This window comes from Pseudorasbora parva, chromosome 12 (genome assembly GCF_024679245.1).
Source record: "Pseudorasbora parva isolate DD20220531a chromosome 12, ASM2467924v1, whole genome shotgun sequence".
NCBI lineage: Eukaryota > Metazoa > Chordata > Actinopteri > Cypriniformes > Gobionidae > Pseudorasbora > Pseudorasbora parva.
Genome location: NC_090183.1, coordinates 38,705,591 through 38,730,291, shown reverse-complemented (window position 1 = coordinate 38,730,291; position 24,701 = coordinate 38,705,591).

Below are 24,701 nucleotides of genomic sequence, written 5' to 3'. Positions count from 1 at the left end.
AGAAGTGTCTATCATGATCCACGGCTCCAGGGCACCAAACGCGCTGTGATTCGGAAAAGATCAGACCTCTAAGCTCACTGTAGCGCTGCGGCCTGCTCATAACATACTAATTAACCCACTCCGAGCGGCCGTGTATGCGAGCGTTGATAATGATGATGCACATGCCTTCCCCCTTTTGTGCTCATGGGATTGCTGTTTTTTCCCAGGCAACAGGCGAGACATCATTAGAGTCAATGTGCATGGTTAGACATGCCGAGGTCATGATGAATCTTTAATGGAGTAACGTTTACGGCATAAGATGTGCCGCACAAGACATTTACTGTTCAAGACATGCAGCAGGTGAACACTCCGTGGTAATTTCATGAGGAAATGCATTCATCTTCATCCATGACTCTACACACTTCAGCTGCACTGCAATCACACGTCCGCTATGTGTTGTGAAGCCCAGTTTCTGATTGGCCTGAGAATGATACTGATAAGTTCTAATGAGAATGTTGTGAGATTCATCTATGGTTGCTTCAATGATGGACACTTTTGGCCCTGTGGACTTAAAATCGCTGTCTCTTTGTGTTAAACAGTATGTATGGGTATCAAAGAAGAATTTTTCAGCTTTTCCCAAACTTTTTCATATCTTTTAATCAACAAATGTCATTTCCACCCCAACTCAAATGATGTGTATGGCAATTTCGGTAACACTTTACATACAGGTGCACTAATGTGCATTCATTCATTAAATCATTAGCTAATGATTAATTAAAGCAGACAACTGGAAGATGAAATGCATGGCTTTGACCCCGTTGTGGTAATTAACATGTTAATTTAAATTATTAGTCCATATAATATGTTAATAAGGAATTAATAATTTATGACATTTTTCACTAATAACAATTTAATTACTTAATCTATTAATCATGAAGAATCTTCATTAGTTGCTGATGCAGTAATCATTAATAAATGGGTTAGTAAAACATTAACTCATGATTATCTGTGCATTAGTTAAGCATGAATTAATGCATATTACTGCATCCGTATTGTAGTGTTACCGCAATTTTCGGTATTTTAAAGACTTTCGGTATTTTAAAGACAATTTTAAAGACTTATTTAATAGAATGTTATGCATCATAGACACACAAAGTAAAAACACAATATTTTAACTTTTTGTGCATAATTTGACAATTAAAGCTTGATTGATTAAAGAAATTACGTGAAACAGAAAGTGATATTTACCCTGGTTTTACTTCATTTTCCTAATGTGATGTTGTATGTTGTAAATGGTGCTGAAGTAAAATAACTTTATAATTAATATCATTGCAAAAATATTACAAAATTGTTGATAGTGATGAAAATTTATCTAAATATGGGACAGTTCAATTACATTTTTTATAAAGATATCACAATATATATTTGAATTTAAAACTCGAAATGTGACATTTTTAACGGTAGCCTACATTTATTGTTATTTTAGTCAAGCACCTGAGCTTTTCAGGATCTACATTTATATATCGCTTAGTAGGTGCTGCTATCCCAAATTATTTTCAACACCCCCTCACTGCAGAACAAACAGACAGAGAAATGCAGCGCACTGACAGAGGAATTTGCTAATATGAACACTAGTAGTGGGAGTTCGGATCATTTTACTGACTCGGATCTTTGAGTCTCATTCCGCAAAATGAACGAATCTTTTTTCGAGTCATTTCGTGCATTTCACCAAAATGACATGTTAAATAGCCCAACACATCTAGTACTTATGAAAATGTTGATTACATTTTAAAACTACATAAAAATAAACTATAGGGTACTGCAACCAAAGCCAAATTATAAGAAACTGAAATGTTTAATTAATTGATTAGTTGTTGGGTCAGGCTATTGCAGTCTAACTCTGTTAGTTCACCTCACCTCCTGATCCAAAACATTATTTCTCTTGCATCTTCATATTTATCACGTTTGTTCTCCGTCTCTCGTGTCTTCGAGCTCCTCGAGACGTTAGCTGTCGACTCGTGTCTGACTCTGATCAGATCTGGGGGCTGGGCCGCCCGGACCGTGCGTGACACAGGTCCGGAAACAAAAATGATTAGTTCTTACGAGTCTTTCGGGTTTGAGTCTTTCGTTCTTCCTGTTAGTCCCATAGAGTATATGCTGTCAATAACGGAAACAGAAAAGATTAGTTCTTTTGATCGAGTCTCGGGTTTGAGTCGTTCATTCTTTTGTCACGTGACTTGTCACCGTATTGAACACTAGTTCACAACCTTTTTAGTAACAAGCACGTAGTTATTTATTTTATTTTTTATATTATTCTCAGTTAATATCAGACATATACAAATATGGGAAAAATATTGACTATTCAAGTCTAACATCACAAATTCAATTAGACTAATTTTGAATCAACTGTGTGTGTGTGTGTGTATATATATATATATATATATATATATATATATATATATATATATATATATATATATATATACACACATACACACACACACAGCATGGGACTGACAGCAAGAACGAAAGACTCAAACTTGAGACTCAAAAGAACTAAACTTTTCTGCTTCCATTACTGACACACTCTATAGGACTAACAGGAAGAACGAAAGACTCAAACCGAGACTCAAAAGAACTAATCTTTTCTGTTTCCGTTACTGACACACTCTATAGGACTAACAGGAAGAACGAAAGACTCAAACCGAGACTCAAAAGAACTAATCTTTTCTGTTTCCGTTACTGACACACTCTATAGGACTAACAGGAAGAACGAAAGACTCAAACTTGAGACTCAAAAGAACTAATCTTTTCTGTTTCTGTTACTGACAGCATAGACTCTATGGGACTAACAGGAAGAACGAAAGACTCAAACCCGAGACTCAAAAGAACTAATCTTTTCTGTTTCCGTTACTGACAGCATATACTCTACGGGACTAACAGGAAGAACGAAAGACTCAAACCCGAAAGACTCGTAAGAACTAACCATTCGGAGATTCAGAGCTGATTCAGAGGCCATATGTTGCTAATGCGCATGCGCGGTCAACACAAAATGAACGAATCACTCTCTGAGACAACTCGGTAGTCCCGAGTCATAATAAAGATTCGTTCAAAATGAACGAATCGTTCATGAACGACACATCAATAATGAACACCACAAGTTTTAACCCTTTGGTGAAGTGGCCTTCCAAGACTACACTACAGCTACACTACAAATGCAATTAGTTTATTTCTCACTCTAAATGTTGTTTAAGTAATCAAATCCAAAAATACTTTGGAGCCTGCTTACACCTCTAATTAGAGCCATTGGCTTGTGATCAGATGTTAATACCAGGTCCAAACGGGGCCAAAGGTAATGGAGCATTAAATCTTTGTTGTTCTGAACTCTATATTGACAAATGGTTAGCGGTTCAATAGATTGCAGTGTGCCAGGGAAACTCTGTGCCTTGTAAACTCTCACAATTCCTCTTAATTTCAGAGCATCTTATCTTTAAATGGTTTCTTTATCTCCCCACAATATCAGAGCTAAGATTTCATAGTCCACCTGAACACTGTTTTGGCTCTTAAAGTCATCATGGAAGCAGTCGGGTACCTGTGCAGACAGTGCAGGGCTGTGATGGTGGATTCATCCCTCCTGACAGGTGTTTGATTGCAGACCGTGATTGGAAGCAGCTCTGCCTTTGAGAGAGCTCTCCATTCTCAGCTGACAATATGAATTAGGAAGTCCAGCACCTCCGAGCCTCTAAACACAGAACACACACACACATAAACCTGAGATTAAGTGGGAGCACACCTGCATGCAGATCCATACTCAGAGCCTCTTCACTGCCACTGTCAACGCTCTCAACACCATAATCACGAGCTAAAGTCATGAAACCAAGAGGAGGGTTGGAGAGCCATTGTGTATGAGTTAAATCATTTTTTGTTTTACTGTTTTACCATAATTCATGACTTTTTGCTTTGAATTGATGTGATGTAGTGAGCTTTTTTTTATCTAAAAAGTTTATAATAAGTAAATAATTGGCTTATACTGTATATGACTGTTACAAGCACAGTCTTAAAAATAAAGGTTCTTAAATTGTTCTTTGGCAGGGTGCATGGTTCCATGAAGAACCTTTAATACCCAAAGAACCTTTCCATTGCACAAAAGGTTCTTTGTAGTGCAAAAAGGTTCTTTAGACTTTAAAATGTTTTTTTTAAAATGGTTCTTTAAAGAACATTTCACAAAACGGTTCTTTGGGGAACCAAAAATGGTTCTTCTATGGCATCACTGTGAAAACCCATTTTTTGTTCTTTCTGGCACCTTATTTTTAAGGGTGCAGGACAAGGCTGAGAGCTGTGAGAATGAGGCAAGGCCGATGGTGCGAGTGTGAACGAGCTTCTCACGGAGGAGAACAGTGACAGTCAACTATGACTGTTATGTGCCTTCAAGCACGAGTGAGCAGAGTTTGCCGCCACTGACACTTGAGGCGGTGGGGGACGGTCTAACTCGCCTGAGTTCTGGAGGGGCGGCTGCCGTCCAAGAGGGAGCGGCATTGGCTGGAGTCTGCTGCTGTCCTCCATGAAAGGGAGGAGCAAGGAACAGAGTACTTGCGGCCAACTGCCCTAGCACTGCGCCTGGCGTAAGTTGCCCACCCCCCATCCTGTCCCCCACCACAGGGCCCCCCTTTGTGAAAAAAAAAATTCATCGAGGAATGAGATTGTGTGGGTGTTTGAATTAAGATAGCGAATGCAGGTGAAAATTAACTTATTTCAGAGCTATGCTTGTCCTCTAAAGTGTCCCAATAGTATATTTTACAAAGAGTTCATTTTTTTTGTGAACTATTAAGATGATTCAGAGTAAATCACTAACCACTGCAGAGTGTTTTACTAAGCTGTGTTCTGAATCATAAAAAAATCATTGACCCAAAAAAGAGATTAATTTGCCTATCAACAATCACTTATTAAAAAAAAAAAAAAAGCTGAAAAAATGACAGGGCATAAAGCTTAGTTTCTGATAAATTGTTTGAAGAAGAAAAAAATCGAAGTTCTCATAAAAACACATGATTTGCTATTGCTAAATAGTCCAGTAATCAGGGAAAGGATTTTCTCATTCTAGAGAGTATGTTATTGGCATATTCCCCTTTGATACAAAATGAGTCATCAATATTTTTGGTTAATTTACCATGAAAAGAAATACTGTACGTCTTAAATGCATCGACTGAAAACTACTGCATTCCAAGTTTGATATAATGGGGTATCAAAATCACTGTAAAATTCAGTGTTTTATTGATTTGAATAGCACTTTGCAATAGAAATGATTAAAAAGTAGATTTACAAAGCAGAATCCAAACCGCAAATGAGCAAGCCAAAGTCGGCTATAGAAAGAAAAATATGTTTAATTAAGGAAGAAAGCTTGTGGGGAACTAGTGTAGAATCTCTCTCACTGGTGCTACTTTATAGAGGATTTCATAATATCACTAGCAGATTTTGTATATAATATTACTCCCAGTAGGTTGGGACTTTTTTCCCCCTCAAATTCTGGTCATTAGTTTGGGCACAGCGGCGTCCTCCTGCAACCTCCCGCAGTTATATTTTCTCCTTTCAAGGCATCCTCAATTTGCCTCAGAGGACACTGATGAATTCTGACATGTTTATGTTTGTGGTTCAGTGTCAGGCAGGCAGCATTTTACCTCCACCTGACAGTGTTGCATCACTTGTCTTCCAAAAACACATCTGAGAATATTCCTTTGGGAGACACCGCTCCATCAAAAGATGGAACAGCATTTCAGATGTTCAGACTCAGTGAGTAACGCTCCCCTGCAACTTCGCTACAGTACTGTTGATGCTCCGTTAAAAGAAATTGGCAAGAAAAAAATGAATGGCTTTCACTTTACACTGACACTCCCAGTAGAGTTTCGACAACATTTGAGAGGGACCTGACAAGTCACATCATGAACAGAAAATCTTCATTTCAGCACTGATTGAGAGATGACTGTTAAAATCCTTACAGAAAAAGTATTGTTACAGTGATGTCAGGTGGTGGAAACTTTGGTACTCTTTTTGCAAGTAAAATACACTCTAAACAATAAAGGTTCTTTATTTGCATCCGTGCTTCCATTAAGAACTAATAGTTCTTTAGATTTTTTAAATGTTTTAAAAACTTTTAAGAACTGATCACTATACGGTTCTTTGGGGAACCAAATGTGGTTCACTATTGCATCACTACAAAACCCTCCTAAAAAAATAAAAAATAAAAAATAAAAATAAATTTATTTATTTATTTATTTATATAATATATATATATATATATATATAGATATATATATAGATATATATATATATATAGATAGATAGATAGATATATATATATATATATATATATATAGATATACATATTTATTTATATATATTTTTTTAAGAGTATATATATTCAAGTGTAATTTTTCTTAAAAGGCATATACATTTGAGTGGCGTCTGTGTTTTTTATTTATTTTATTTATAATAAAAACTGTGGTTTTTATTTATTTTTTGGGACCCAATGGCCCCACAGACCCCATAAAGTGTTTTTTCAATTATGGTAATACTAAAACACTATTAGTGTTTAATAGTATTAAATTACTATTAGTATTTAGATGGTATTCCAGGGTACTTCCAGAAATACTGTGGTAAACATATTGTTTTTTTATCACGGTACAGCCAAATTACTTTTTATATTCATGTCTAAAAAAAAAAATATGAAAATGTCTCAAATAAAACTGGAAAAGAAAAAAAAAGAAATCATGCAAGTCTGAAAAGGATATTTTGTTAGTGATTTTCCTGAATAAATCTGAAAGAGGTGTTTTCTCTGCCATCCTTGCTGCCTACTACTGTTTAATTGCCCTTTGATCATGATGTCTTGAGATTTGAAATACCACAAAGATCCATCATGCAATGAGCCATGTGAGCAATACTTAATATTTCCATTGATGTGAGAGATTTAGATGAGTGGAGTATTAATTGTAAGCTTGATGTCATTTGAGAGACTGTTCATGCAGCTATTAATAAACAATAAACTACAATTTTAGAGGATTGTGCTTCAAAGTAGACAATGTTGAAATCAACACACTAAAAAACGAATGTATCTGTTTTGGAGTTTTCCTTGAATATCCCTTGAATATTAATGTGTTTTTTTGAATCATTCAAAACCAAACAATAAGACTAAGAGCTTTTATAGTCGGAGTATGTGTTCCAATTTGCATACTATCTGTCCTAAATGTGTTTGTACAAGGCAGTTTGTGGTATAAAGACATTTCAGTGTGTCGCAAATATGCAGATTAGGACAGAGACAGTGTCCAACTGAGGTTAGATACTGTGTCAAACACTTGAGTAAATGTTTTGTGAAATCTTCTAGTCGCATCAGACGGTAATTGACCTTGCTGAGTATCAACCTAAACCGCTAAATGTAAATGAGGACATGACCCTGTGTTATATCATAAGCTTTGCAATTGATTACCTGCCATAGTGACTCTGACTGAGAGATATTTTCCGATTCAGAGATGCTGCTACTTGTTTTCACATAATCCTTGTTTTTTGAAAGACTCCATGCATTTAGAGTCAAACCTCCCTCTCCTTTTTCACAGCTCACTATCTTTCTCTCACTCGGTGTTTCTGGGACACAGCAGACAGCTTGAATGAATGACCTCGACCACGGCATTGATCCACGCATGGTGCATGCCAGTATACACACAGACTTGCCATGCCAGCAAGTCAAGAATCTGATAGAAAATGTCCCATAATTGTTCATGAAATATTTGTTTATTAGCTTCAGATTCTGAACCTGAATCTATGCAGAAAAACAATAAATGAGACCTAAAGAGCTGTTCAGATTGCGAAATTAGGTTGAAACAAATCTACAACAAATGTGATTCTGAAATACTTCATTGTGGCAAATATTATAGATAAGACATTGCAACCAGTGTCTGAATCCAAAGCTTCCTGTGGAAATTAAGTGTGGAAATGAAGAGGTTGCATCACTGAGCTACTAAACGACTTACTTCTCCCACACATAACACAGCAATGTAGAATAAACAGCAAGAAACATTGGTGAACATAAGTACATGTTCCTGGCTCAACATCTTTTCATCAACATAAGTTTCAATTAACCAGATTTGAGTGACAAGTTTAAAGACAATGTCAAGTTTTGTTATTCACCTTTCATTTCCATCTGATTTTAGGGGAAAGTTATGGGCTTCAGGGGTAGTGATGGGGTTGAGACTAAATGTTCGGACAGGAATGGTCCCGGATGAACAAAATATGTTACTTAGCAAACATTTGGTGAAAATCACAGTGACCGAGAAAGATCATTCTTAAAGGGAGAAGAAATATATCAAACCAGTGCAATTCAACCATTTCAGGTTTTGTATTATCCTCTAATCTAATGTAATATTAGCTTTGCATCATATGTTGCCTGTGGAAACGTGGAAACCGTTTGGTGATAATGATCAATATACATTAATATAGCTTTCAATTCATTGTAACAGTTACACTCAGCACCAGTCATACATTGGGGCTTTGGTTTACTATGGCGGAAAACAATACTAATAGGCCATAGGTTATCTATATCTATAGGATACGTCAGAGATTTATACCATTGGGGATGAGTGGAGCATGAGCTTACTTTAAGAACAGATATGTCAAATGTTTTATATTACAAATTTAGCAAGTGTTATGCTGTGCTAATGCTATCGAAGTATTGTGCTACCAATTAGCAAGGTAGCATTGATTCAATTAGCAATCGTTAAAGCTAGCCAAGTTTCCACTACTAAAAATTGAGATTGCATGATAATTTTACATTGTGTATTAGTTCTCTCAAACATTTCAAGTTAAGAGCCATTCAAATGTACAAAATACATCTGCAAGTTCTGCTTACTAATCTTACTTGTCATGGTCAAGCAGAAGTTTAAGCAGCTATTACAGTGCCAAATGATCTTTCAGAAATCATGTTAAAAACTGATCTTTCAGGATTCTGGAACAGAAAACAATTCAGGAACATTTATTTAAAATTGAAATCTTTTGTATCATCATAATAGATGATACATTTATATATATATATTATATATATATATATATATATATATATATATATATATATATATATATATATATATATAAAATACTCAAAAATATTGAAAATTTCTCCTTGTTTCCTATAAAATGCAAAGGCTAACCACGATTTCCGTGATATGATGCATTGCCAACTAGATTTATAACAGTGAACACTGTGTATTTGTTGATTCTAATATCTCCATTATATGCGGTTTATGTAGATCACTACCCACGTATAGGTATTAGACAGCAGTGACACTTAAAAACTTGGGTAGTTGCAATTCAAATTATGTTTAATAAAGATAAAAAAGAACGAGCTCTAACTGTCTAAGTATGTACAGAGCATGACATGTACCTCACGGGCTGATATGCCTTAATCTCATTAGTTTGAAAATGAAGTCTCGATTATTCTCATGTTGTCAAGCATAACCACCCCCATTACTGGTGGCAGGCGGCCTGTTCATCTGGGCCTTTGACAGATTCAGTGTGCTGATCCAGAAGGCAGCACTATAATAAACCTCAACATGAATACCTGATTTCTTATTCACATCAGAGTAAGAAAGGAGTAAAAGAGTGTATTTGTCATACATAGACAAGCCGCTATATCTGTGCATATCACATCTCAAGTAATTAACCACTCAATGACAGAATCACACAGGGAAAGAAAACTTAGCTCAGTTTGTTGTGATAGGCAGCCACAATTCTTGTGAAAATATTTTGTTAACACTCTCTATGAAAACCTGTATTTATAATGCATTATGAGGGCATTCTTGATGAGTTATAATGCATATATAATGCAAAATTTTGTATTATCTTATAAATAATCATGACAACTTTCACATATTTGTGGTTATACGTTTTAAGAGCGCATCAAAGGGGTATTATTGATGCATTAAAATGCATGCAACAGTATACTACTAATACTACTTGCTTATTTGTGGTTATAACTATTAACAGTTTGATGATTAATAATACACAATGAACATCATTTTATCCACTTAAGTTAACATGAATTATATATCCCATAGTTTAATATCTTTAACTTTCCCAAGTCTCATATCTTGATATTGTTTACTTAATATCTGCAGTACTATGCTACATCTTATGAGTGGTCTTATTTTAAGACCTTTTTTAAGATCTAATGTGCTTTTTAAAGTGGTCATGATATTTATAAGTGGTCTTTGTCTGCTTTAAGTAAAGTAGCAAAAGTTAAGTCTTTAAACAGCCATAAGACATCTCTGTATTTATACAACCTTATTTTATTGAAGATTGATTTAAATAGATTCAGTCAGAGGCATGAGCATGTTTAAAATGTTTAATTTTCAATTAAATTCAGTGGTAAGTGGTGTTTACCCATTCAAAAGTGGTAGCTGTTGCTAAGGTGTACTAAGAGATGTGTGTTGCTATGCGATTTTCTAAGGTAATGGAATATAATACCTCTCTGTAGCATGTGATATATATATATATATATATATATATATATATATATATATATATATATATATATATATATATATATATATAACCTAAACGATTATTAGGAACACCATACTAATACTAATACTGTGTTTGACCCACTTTGGCCTACAGAACTGCCTTAATTCTACGTGGCATTTATTCAACAAGGTGCTGAAAGCATTCTTTAGAAATGTTGGCCCATATTGATAGGATAGCCTCTTGCAGTCGATTTGTGGGATGCACATCCAGGGCACGAAGCTCCCGTTCCACCACATCCCAAATATGCTCTATTGGGTTGAGATCTGGTGAACTCATGGTCATGTTCAAGAAACCAATTTGAAATGATGCGAGCTTTGTGACATTATCCTGCTGGAAGTAGCCATCAGAGGATGGGTACATGGTGGTCATAAAAGGGTGTACATGGTCAGAAACAATGCTCAGGTTTACACCATTACACCACCACCACCAGCCTGCACAGTGGTAACAAGGCATGAGGATCACCATACATGTTCTCATTCTGTTTACGCCACATTCTGACTCTACCATCTGAATGTCTCAACAGAAATCGAGACTCGTCAGACCAGGCAAAATTTTTCAAGTCTTCAATTTTGGTGAGCTTGTGCAAATTGTAACCTCTTTGTCCTATTTATAGTGGAGTACTCGGTGAGGTCTTCTGCTGTTGTAGCCCATCCGCCTCAAGGTTGTGCGTGTTGTGGCTTCACAAATGCTTTGCTGCATACCTCAGTTGTAATGTGTGGTTATTTCAGTCAAAAGCCGCGTTTCTACCACAGGAACTTTACCCAGGAACCAGGTACTTTGGGGTGGTACTCGGTGTGTTGGGCGCTGAACATGCTGATTGGTTTAGCATTTTATTTCAACCGGCATTTTTAAAAGTCTTTTGCGAGGTTCGTTCTGCGTTGCGTTCAGTAAACATAAGTCTTGCTCTCATGCACGTTCAATGTCCGTAATAGCTGATAATAATATACATTGTCACTTTAAATCTAGCTTTACAAGCTTTCTGAATATGCTAGTGCTCTTTTCTGTCGTTGTTAATTACCTCTTTAGTAAACCTATACATAACCAGCAAAAGCAGCACAGCTTGAATATCTTCCATACTCGTTATTAATTTTTTTACAGTCTATTAATTATTTTCACCATGTAAACGACCTGACCAATTACTTTTAAGTGTGCGTCCATACATGACGTGACGGCGCGCCGACAAGAGAGGAAAGTTAATTTTTCTGAGGGGTAAACTTTTTATTTCGTTAGTTATGAAGATAATGTTGGAATAAATGAAACAGCGTATATTGCCCCAGTTTTTACTTTAACTGCGCCTGACAGAAGAATTTATGTTTTTCTGAGATGATTATTACACTTTACAACAAATAAATAGCTTATATACTACTGTATTAGTCCTGGTGGCCGTTAAGAGTTGCTATGACTACAGCTAACACATTCCAGCTGCTGGAGAAAACAGCGTTGACATTTTTGATGCGGCAGACAAACTGCATGTCACAAAATGATTGGGATTGAAAGTCATCACATGTAAACACCAGATCGGTTTAGATAACGGCTCATGTGAACAGTCCACTAAATCTTTCAATCGGAATGACAAAAAAAGTGTGCTTGTGAACGTGGCTAGTGTCGCGCAAAAATGATTAGGCTACTGTCCGTCACTGACTTGGAGGCCTATCGCGCGCAGTCCTACATCACCGGACTAATTTGCCTAATCTTCACGGAACTTTAGATCGCGGTGGAAAAGAAGACAGTTGCAGGTTTGGGGGGAGAAAAGTTCCTGTAAAAAAAGTTTCTGGTACATATTGTTCCAGGCAATTTTGGTGGAAACGGGGCTAAAGTTGCTCTTCTGTCAGCTTGAAACAGTCGGCCCATTCTCCTCTGACCTCTAGCATCAACAAGGCATTTTTGCCCACAGGAATGCCGTATACTGGTTATTTTTCCCTTTTCGCACCATTCTTTGTAAACCCTAGAAATGGTTGTACGTGCAAATTCCAGTAACTGAGCAGATTGTGAAATACTCGGCCCATCTGGCACCAACAGCCATGCCATCCTCAAAATTGCTTAAATCACCTTTCTTTCCCATTCTGACATTCAGTTTGGAGTTCAGGAGATTGTCTTGACCAGGAACACACCCCTAAAGGCATTGAGGCAACTGCTGTGTGATTGGTTGATTAGATAATTGCATTAATGAGAAATTGAACAGATGTTTCTTATAATCCTTTAGGTGAGTGTATATTTCACTGTAAAAAATAATAATAATCAGGTCTCCACTCTCCAATGGAAAAATTTCTAGTGACTAATCACATCTAAATTTTTAGCTGGTCAAATTGAATTTCTGTTAATTAAATTGTATCAATTCACAGAAAAAAAAAATTTGGCCAAGAATTTATTATTTTATTTTTTTACACTGTACAACCATGTAAAAGATTAATAAGACCAAAGATTGGCCGGTTGATATACCCCAAATGAATTATACTTCATGTTTAACCACTATCTACTTAAGAGCCAGTGGCAAATTCCCAAAGGACTGGCCAAGATTAAGCTGTTCTCTGCAGTACATGACTGCTTAACGGCTGCTGAGGGTCTGAGTAGTATTTGTGAGATAAAAACAAAGTAAAAATTGGCACTTTTTTCTCTCATGAGGCAACGGGAGAGGATTTATGAATGGCAGTGAAGTGACCTAACCAATACACTTTAGGTCACATGAAAACGACAACATAGTGGATGTATATGTCTGAACTTCATTCATACTGCACACATTTCTGCTATAAATAACATACTTTTTTAATGGTTTTGAAGTAAGCTTCAAACTAAATGTAGTATATGCGATTTTGGATGCAGCGTGAGTGTTTTTAACACAGAGCTATGTGGTTGGTCGAACGTTGTTTACTAGCGCAACCCTTCAGAATAAATGTATCATTTTATTGGAATTAGTTTTAGTCCGTAGGGGAAAAGTTGTAAATCCAATCCCTCTGTAAAGTAATAGCACAACTCTTTGCAACAAGCCGCATTATCTGTTGAGTTTCATACCAAATTTTGGTGTGTTAATTTTTAGGTCTAGATGTTTGTTCAGTCCTTCAGCTTAAAGGGGTACTTCAGTGCTGGGAAGATGAATCTGTATTTAAACTGGGTCATTAATCTAGTAGAAATGTGAAATTATTTTTGAATTTGGTGCCTAGACTGAGAAAAGACTCATGGGAAAGAAAGACAACAATTCCCAGAATGCACTTGCTTCGCTGCCCCTATGAGGCCACTTTAAAAGCAACCGCTACTGGATCACTTGTCACCGCGTTCATTTTCATAAAATCAGTTCAGTTAGAGAACAGACAGTACATTTAAAAACTGAACATGTCATTCAAATATAAACCAGGGTTAATACTGATACAAAGCCATATGCTAATCGCTGAAGTAACTCTTTAACTAGACATAGAAAATTGAACAATTGAAAAGGTCATGCTTTTTGATTTCTTCCAGGATTTCCCATGTTTTTAATGCATGTTTCGTGTTTTATCCCTCACGGGTCATTTCCTCACTCATGTCATCTCTTGTGTGGCTGTCAGTAGAAATACCGCTGTGAAGCTCCCACCTGCTAACTCAGATTAATTTTTATGACGAGACACTGAATTCCCTCACCTGAAATGAGAGCACATATGAGAAAACTTAATGATCATCTAGACTAACAGTTCATTCAAAATATCAGTCTTACTAATTCTGCTTTAATGACATCTTGGCCAGACAGTAGTGGTTATTCATAGAGAAGCCTTGAAAGAGGATGATTCATGAGTGGGATGCGTTCAGTAGATTAGAGCCAAGCAGACACCTCAATCTCAGCCACACCTGATCTTTGTGAATGTGTGAGAACACCAGCAGAAAGCTAACATACCGCACGTCTGCATTATTAACCACTCCAATGGGGAAAGAAAGACTTTCCACAGACACCCAATGAAACTGAACCCTGTCAAATATCAAATTCACAGTCCTGTTGTTTGGGAGACAGTGGGCAATAATTTCTTTAATTTAAAATATTTAAGCAACATTTTGATTGTAGCTGTATTTTTACACCTAGAGTAAAGTCTCTTTAAAAGCTGAAGGCACCAAGAAAGCAGCAGATATCCGGTGAACGCTAGATGAGCCGGTCTTAAATTATTCATACTACACACTCTCTTCCATCAAAGCCTTCGAATAGATACAAATAAGAAAGGAACGGGTTTGGAATTGTCTCCCTTATAATAGTTCTGATGTGGGGCTCTTAATTGTTTGGGATTTTGAGCGGAGAGAAGAACTAGATTTTAAATGCTCATGGCACATTTCCCAGGTGCTACATTTATTTATTTTTTTCAGCCTATTGATTTGGTCGTCTTTTCTTCAAATTATTAAAATTCCAAACAGCTTCCGCAGTCCTACATCTGTTCCCAGTGAGAAACTCCTATTAGGAAACACATGGCTCACATTCTCTAATTTATTTTTATTTTTTATATATAATATATTAAAAAGATGATATGTATATATAGTAAATTGATACACACATTATGTTAGGTTATGCTATTTATTTTTTTATTTTTTTTCTCTCACCAAAATAAATGTGTATTCAGGGAAAACATGTTGTGATTGTAACAAATTGTGTGAAACCACCAATATTTCTTAGCAGTTTTCTTCATAAGACAGAGTGCACCATACATACCCCACAACGCTGCTTCCATGTAGACTGTACAATCAGTTCCCTGACCCATATCCTACAGTTTTCAAGAAATGGGTCACCCCCTTTCTCCCCCCATCCCTGAAGAAAGCAAATAGAAAGACACTTGCGTGCACTGAGATATAATGTGTACATTGTCAAAACGTATTCTAAAAAGTCTGCATCAGCCACTTCCCCAGATCAGCATCCTGGAAACTGACACAATGGGGCTGCAGTGCCGTCACTCCTCTTAGAGAGCGTTTAATTAAAACAGAAACACTGGAGAAGACTTTGCCAGTGTAACCAGCCCATCAGATTTCAACTTAGAAGAGAAGACAGAAAGCAAAAGAAGACACCAAAGAAATGGAAAGCCATCAACAAAGTGCTCTGACAATGAGATGTTGTTGTTTTTTTTGTTTTGTTTTTTGTCGCATTGTAATTTAATGGGGAAAATGGTTTTGGGAGAGACAAAATGGCTGCTTGATCATTTTAGTGAGGCAGATTTTATATCTTAAAACTAAAAATATGTGTTTTGGTTGTTAATTTACTCGGAAACCTTTGAAAATTATACCGTTATAATCTCCATGTAAACTATAAAAATGCTAATTTGTGAAAATGGTGACACATGCATGCTTTTTTTTTTTTTTTAATGATACCATTATCGTCTCCATGTAAACTATAAAAAAATGCTAATTTGTTAAAGTGCATATTACATTTTCAGTCTGTGCCCATAGTTTTTCTTTACAAAGTGCTGTTGCCAACTGGCCAGGCATGCATGACACAACATTTTTGTGGATCCGTGGGATTGAGGATTGTTTTAAAACAGCAATAACTTTTTCTGTTTTTAATACATAATTGTCAGTTAAAATTACCCTTAACGGTACGGATCCACTTTTGCGGAAAAACTGAAGCGTGGTGTTGCGATACTTCCCTCATTTGTGTGTTGATGGGCATTCCTCAAGTTTACTGCTATATGCATGCTTTTGAGCCAGTGGGGAATGAAAATTAGTGATGGTGAGTCGACTCCAAAACAGTCGTTTCCTCGACTCTGAATAGCCCCAGAGTCGGGGTGGACTCTATGTACAGGAATCGACTCTCTGTGTCGACTCTGTTGCTGTGTCCAAAATCACTCGTTTACAAACCAAGGTGTGAATGAAATGAAGCGAGCCTTGAGGTGAAACACTGACGTAGCTTATAGACAGAGATATACAGAGAGCTGTCGCAGAAACTTCGTTTCACACATTTCTTTGAGTGCTTCCTTTAGAAACAGGACACAATCACAGTAAATTTAGTTTTATAAGCTTCCTCCATGCTAGCTTTAGTTTAGTTGATGGCAGCCTATATATTAATGCAATAAATATAGAGTTGGTTTCCCATGGAACCTAATTGTGTTCAGTAAACTAACCATAAATCATAAAAAAAACCCTCACATCAAGAAGAAACGCATCAATAAGTGTGCATTATTTTATGTATAGCATCTTTAACTCACCTTTAAAGACGAAGATCAGGCGTTTAGCAGCATCACTCGACAACAGTTTTTTTCGTGACTTTTCCTATGTAAAATTATATATTTCAGATACGTAGAAACATTGATAGCTACTCAAGTCATCTCTAAATTGGACTAATTTGGACGGCCACAGTAAAAGTGTGTGGTTTTAAGAAGAGGATTTTAAGACTTTAGAAATATTCTAACCCTGTTTTGATGTAAAGTAAATGGAGTCGAGGAGTCGATTCCAGACTCCCAGTGGGAGTCGGGAATCGGAATTGATTCCAAAAAACCTGGAATTGAACACCCCTAATGAAAATCAAAGGACCCGCGAGAGACTTCCCCAGTCTCGATGGGCTCTACTTTTATTGGACAGCTGCGTCGCGTTCAACGGATTAATCTGCATAAAGATGGGAATTTCCCCGTTCACACCACCTGCGACACGCAGCGGCAAAGCGACAATGGAGCGCAGGTGACTTCTGGAGACACGAGCGACAGTGATCGTTGGAGACAGAATGTAGGCGTGTCAAGTGACACCAGACACGCGACAAAAGTTCAGAAAAGTCAACTTTATGCAAATGAGAAGCGAATTTTACATGCGACAACCAATACGAGTGAAACAGACTCTGAAGCTTACGTCACCGGCTAGACAGGACAGATTTCGGAGCGATTTCACAGTTTTATTGACTGTAACCACATGGATATGATAAAATGATGCCTGGAGAGGAAACCATCAGCAATTGTAGTGAGTTTGATTCATACATTATATTTTGTGTTTTTACGAGTTTTTACGAAGGTAGTGAGCAGTTTGGCACTGTTGCAGTGCATCTTACAGTGTCCCCTGGATTATGATGATTATAGAAATAAGAAAGTTTATTATATGTTAAACTCGAATGACGTTTTAGTAAAAAAAACAAAAAACAAACAAACAAAAAAATTGACAGTATGGGTGAGTTTACGTTGAGACTAGATGAAGTTGAAACTGGAAACTCGATTTGTAGTTTGTGGCATGCCTTGCATTATTCTGGATCAGGAGTGTAATTCATATTTAGCAAATTATTATTTTTAACATGCATATTAAATAGTACACTGTAAAAAATAAAAATTGAAAAAGAAAATGTATTGGTAATTTTCTGCCAGTACATTCATTTTACAGAAATTTCCGTTGAACCTAAAACTAATGCAATGTACAATTCAAAATACAGGTTAAACACCGGTAAAAAAATAAAATAAAAAAAAATAAGAATACAGAAAATTCCTTCATATTTATAAGTACATTGTGCCCTATTTGACTGACTTTTTTTTTTTACAGTGTATAGTTTAGCATTAATATTACTTATATTTTGCACACAAAACCTATGCTTCCTTAGAAGGTACCCAGCAAGAAATAATTGTACTTATCGGTTGACCTGATATAGTCCGGCTATGTCGAATAGATATCTTTAATAGATGTAATAATATACATCTAATAATAGATGTCTTAAGTGCAAAATTGCCAGCTGGGTAATTTCATATCTGGTTAAGGATCTCACTTGGTTTAGGAAAAAAGAAAAAAAATGTCACCCATATAAAATTCTTCTAAAGTAAACTCAGTTTATGCTAGTCAAGCAAGGTGGTATGAATGTATGGCTATGTATGGCATAAATGCAGGCTATTTATGTCCTTTAGGCATTTGTCACATTTAGCAACAAGCAATATTTTTGCTCAAGGTCAAATCGAGCTGCTTTCTAGGAAGCTGTCCTATTTGGTCATAACCTGCAAGAAATTCTGCCCCAGTCTCACTCACATACATAATTTAATTTCGATGCCCTTTTATCACAAGACCTTTAAAATGAAATTATCCTCATGCAATGTCTTGGGGGGGGGGGGGGGGTCTGTTTTCTTGAGCAAAAGTATTTGCTTAAGTATCCTCTCTAACAAGCTTGATTCTTTCTTGCCTGTTGGCCTTGTCTGAAACAGATACATAGATGCCACATTCGACCGCTCCAGACATGTTGGCGTGCCGGCCATCTTGAAATAGTCAGACTGTTGTCACTGTCACTCACAGTAAGAATCAATGATGTCATAACATCTGCGCAACTTCTGGTTATGAAATCACAGAGATTTAAATTCCAGAAGAAATGGGATAACGTTTCAAAGGTGAGAATGTGTTGGTTTGGGTTTTTATATGTATTAACTGAATAACGGTATTACAGGTTTTTACTATTGTATTTTTAACGTTTTTTTTACTTTTACCATGATACATTTTTAATGTTGTGTTAGCTGACGTCTTCGTCATGTTGTATTATGTAAGCTTAGCAAGATCATCTGCTGAAGTCTATTGCAGAGATATTCTGCTTCTAACTACGGTCAGTCAACTTTCTCTCCAGTGTTCACGGACCGGCTTTGACCATTCCAATAAGGCAGACGGCTTACATTAAACGACCCATAGAAACAGATGCTAATGAGGCATCTATGCATATATACAGAGTCTGAAATGTATCTGAGAGGTAGTTTTAATAATAATAAAAAAAAAAACTTCCCCACAGATCTCAAGCACTCAACTCATTTTTTTGCTCTTTGCAAAATATACCAGTCACAGGGTTCCCAGATCCCTCTGGAGGCCTGGCCTGGGACTCGGAGTGTCTATCACAGTTAAATGGTCAGCAGATTTTCAGACAATGTTGTGTTTTTTGACTCAATTAAGTATAGTGGTTGCACACATGGGAAATTCAGGTTCTTAATACTAAAGTAAAAATACATAAATACCTTAGCATGTAGAAACACAATAGAATGGAGTACACAACTGAATCTTGCAGTAAACGACTAGAAATAGCACATATAGTAAGAAATCAATTCATTTTCATCTTAGACTTGAAGAAATACACATTATTGCCACCTACTGGCATACATATATTCCATCAATAAACAAATCTATTTGATGAACAAAGACTTGGATGAATCAAAATTAATATTTTGTGAAATACACAGTGTTGGATAGAAGTACTAGGAAAAGACTAAAACAGCACACAAAAACTCCTACACAAGCTTCACTATTCTCCACAGAATAACAAACCCTCTTCTGAATCCCAACCTAACAGAACATTAAACACTAACAAGTCCCCTCCTGCTCTCATCTTTCTCAAAAACACTTTTACTTTCTCCACTCAGTCCCATGCAATGCATCCTGGGAACTGAAAATCCCAGCATTGGCATGTTGCATTTGCTCATGTATATATAAAAATTTAAATTTGCTACAAGCATAAATTATACTCAATAATGAAATTGATAACATAGTTGTAAGCCCTTAATGGGATAGTTCACTCATAGGCCCTGTCCCAAATGGCACCTTAAACCCTCACGGTCATCCTCTGACTCCACACTTTTGCCGCTTTGAACTGGGAAGAAGTTTGCTGCATAACCCGCACCAGTGCAGGCTTGGCAGAAGTGCACATTAAGGGCACATATTGACCTAAAACCCCTTCTGAGTCTTCTTGACCATCCTTCTGAGACCTAAAGTGACAAAATGGGAAACCCTGCAGTCTCGTGGACTTAACGGACACATGCGCCATTGTAAGTCCATTGTAAGATGGATGGATGGATGGATGGATGGATGGATGGATGGATGGATGGATGGATGGATGGATGGATGGATGGATGGATGGATGGATGGATGGATGGATGGATGGATGGATGGATGGATGGATGGATGGATGGATGGATGGATGGATGGATGGATGGATGGATGGATGGATGGATGGATGGATGGATGGATGGATATATTTTCTGCAAAACCTTTACTTTCTATTATATGGATAATGTATATATTGTTTATCTTATTGGTCAATAGAATCTTATAATTTGTTGATTTCAGTTTTTAGAAAGCAAAATGAAATGGCAAATGACAAACATGTTGTAAAATGTCATTAATATTATTCTAATTTTATAACTTTTCTGCAGACTTATTTTGATTGGAATGACATAAGTGTGATTAAATGATGACTTCGATTTAACTGTCCCTTTAATAGACATTGCATCAAGAAAATAACTCTCTCTTCATCTACCAAAATCATCCCAACCACACATAACAGTAAGCCAACTTTTTTTTTTATATTCTGTAATAAGTAATCAGAGAAGCCAGAATGTTTCTCTGACAGCACACGGGTAATACTTCAAAACAACAGGCTCTGTCAGCTTTGAGAATGGCACTTTGAATTAAAGTCCAACTTCATCAGACAGAAATGAGCGGCTAGATCAAAAAGGCATGATATGCATGCAAAGCTTTTGTTACCAATTTCCCCCACCCTAGGGCACACATGCTGAAGTGGAGGTAGTCAAATTGGACAGCAAATTGCACACTGAATTGATGCATATTCTGAGGCTGGTGGGGAGGAAAAAAAATAAAACATGCCTTCATCAAGAGAGCGTCATGAAATCTGCCAACCTCTAACAAGGCCTGATAATGACATCCACTTCAGTCTATAGTGTCGGGTTCATAAGACGTGCCACCATGCACCAAGGGATATAAAATAAAAGTAAAAGAAAGCATGCTTGCTCAAGGATGTGTAATTGTATGTGTCATTGCTGCTAACATCATTAGTGAAGAGGTGACATAATGCAGAGATTTATGTGAAACAGCATGGCTTGCTATAGTAAACATCATAACTCACAATTACCCTACATTGAAAAGCATTGAATTTTCACCACTCAGATGTCTTCCATCCATTGAGTAGTGTGATTTGTGTCTTACTTAAAGTTGTGCTAATGGTTTCCACTGTCTATGAAGTCCCGTTGAATCATCACAGCCTAACGCTCAAATCAATATCAGGATGTGAGACTGAGGCCTATTTTCACTCACCTGCTGATTTGAGACGGCCTTAATTGCTGAAAGCTATTCAATTGATAAGGAATCACTCCCATTAGTGTGCAGCTCATTAACTCACAACTAATTAAAGGGGTGAAATGAGAGACAGAACTGGCTAATTAATTGAGCTAGGCTTGCTTATATTCAAACAACATTGGTGCTGTGATCATTATTACAACCAAGTGAGATCTACTGTATACACATTCTAAGATGAAGCTTGCTACGGAACAAAGAAAATATAGTGCTTTTCATCACAATCTTTTGTTAAACATCTCTTTTTCTAACAAATGCCCACTTTAACAAGGTCTATCAGCAGAGACATGGCTGTGTGACTGTTTGACATCCTTAAATACCCTTATGTCACTTCAAACCCATATGCTGTTATTTCAAACATGACAACTCTCTGAACAGTTTTAGCGTGTTATCGAATATGGCAATGTTAATGTATTTGGGCTTGGTTGACTAGATCCTGCACAGCAAGTATGGACGTGCTACTACAAAAACAACATCCAGAAAGTATTCACAGCGTATAATTCATCCCACATTTTATGTTACACAGCCTTATTACAAAATTGATTAAATGTATTATTTTCCTAAAAAATCTACAAATAATACCCCATAATTACAATGTGAAAGACGCTTCTTTAAAATCAAATTAATCTTCAAATGTATGATAATAAAAATATAAAAATAAAAACATATGTACATATTCACAGCCTTTGCAATGATATTCAAAATTGAGCCAAGGTGCTCCTGTTTCCACTGATCATCCTTGAGCTGTTTCTACAACCTGATTGGAGTCCAAATGTGGTAAATTCAGTTGATTGGACATGATTTGGAAAGCCAAGCCATGCAGTATAAGGAATTGTCTTTAGACCTCTGTGACAGAATTGTATCGATGCACAGATCTGGGAACGGGGACAGAAATGTTTCTGCAGCATTGAAGATCCCAGAGCATAGTGGCCTCCATCATCTGTAAATGGAAGTAGCTTGGACCATGAGAAAAAAATTCTCTAGACTGATGCAACAAAGATTGAACTCTTTGGAATGAATGGCAATTTTCATGTCTGGAGTAAACCAGGCACCACTTATTACCAGGCCAATATCATCCCTACAGCGAAGTGTGGTGGTGGCAGCATCATGCTGTGGGGATGTTTTTCAGTGGCAGGAACTGGGAGACTAGTCAGGATGAGAGAAAGATGAATGCAGCAATGTACAGAGACATCCTTGATTAAAACCAATTCAGAGTGCTCTGGACCACAAACTGGGGAAAAAGTTCATCTTCCAACAGGACAACAACACTTAGTACACGGCCAAGGTAACAAAGGAGTGGCACCAGGAAAACTTTGTGAATGTCCTTGAGTGGCCCTGCCAGGGTCCAGACAGGAACCCAATTGAACATCTGTGAAGAAATCTGAAAATGGCTGTGCACCGACGCTCCCCATCCAACCTAATGAAGCTTGAGAGGTCATGCAAAGAAGGTGGAGAGTTTCAGAGGAACTCTGATAGGGAGCTGTAGGACTAACACAGCAAACATTCAACCAGACTATTTAAAGGCTGAGCAAGCAATCTCATTGGCTGCAGGTTTTTGAAAACGATGTTCGACGTACGTCAGAATGTTAACCGACGAATTGGGCTCTCATGCAATATCCCAATTTGTCGGTTTACATTCTGACATACATTAAACGTGACCGACTGAAAGGGAACTACACACCTGTGCACATATACTTTTTTTTTTTTTTTTTTTTACTAACACACACCGAACACACATGCCTATAGACAAAATTACATTAGCTTTTTTTTGTGTGTGTGTCATTGTCATTGTCGTGTAAACATACCCTTATTCTGTGAAAGTGACCAGTAAGCTCCAAAAAGACTAAAAGCACTATGAATTTAGCCCATATGACTTATGCACTATACAGTTTGAAGTCATTGTCTCTGAAAGCCTGACACTTAAATTAAGAATTGGTCATCTTAATTCAAATATAAGTGAATGATTATTATGATGATCATTAACTGCACTGCTATTGAATCTAAATGTTTAAGTGATCTGTGAGCTCGGAATTGTGCGTACAGTATATGACTTTTATGAAACATTCATTTTTTAATGAATCAGACAAAAGGATTCATAATTGTTAATGAACTCATGAATTGCCCGTCTGAAGACTCACTCACTGAAAAAGAAGTCATTACTTCTGACCAACTTGAAATGAACTGAGAATTATGTAAACTTGCATTATGAGAATGCTATACTAAGTTTTGTTGAAATAAATGCTACTATGTTTAAAATAAAAAAAAGTAAATGTAGCAATAAAAATTAAATAAAAAGTAAATGTAAAAATGTTTACCAAAATCATTTTTGGTTTTGTTTAGACCAATATTAAAAAAGTCAATGGAATCATTAATAAATTACAATCATTATGTGGAGCCAACACATTTCTTCCATAAATTAAATTCTTACTATTCCCTACTATTCGCATTCCTATTTGTTGCCCAAATTCTTTCCAAAATGGTTAAAAAACAAATAAATTAATAAATAACAGAGCATATGCCTGTTTGCCATCCTCAGACACACAAAATACTTGCAGAGCAATTACACTGCAGGAAAGTCATATCTGGGTTCTGCCTGTGTGGATTATAATAGCAGTCATTTTATAAATATTAGTGCTGGTGCATATTTTTCAGCTTGGCTGGTTCCATTCATTCTTATTAGATGACAAACAGAACAGACTCCCTAGTTTTGCTGGCAAAAAAGCTATGCCTGCATTATCAGAAAAACAATGCTTTTTTTTTTTTTTTTTTAGAAATTAATGCCACACTAATAAAAATGGAAATGAAAATAAAAGGTAGCATGTATACTTAATATGATGGAAAGTGGATAAGATACATTCTCTGCAAATGAGTTCTTCATAGTCAGACTTAATATGGTAATTGGTTATTGCGGTCAAATTATCTTAAATCTGGCTATGATATGATTAGAAAAGCCACATTTGAATGACACACTATATTACATGTCAAAACTACTGTTATTCCAATTAATATTAACATTGGATACCTCTGGGTTCTATATAATAGCAATGTCAACCAACATTAATCACGGAAATGTTCATACTTCCCATTTCTGAAGTCGTAATTACTTGTATATTGCATTGCACCTATAGTTAGGGTATTGCTTT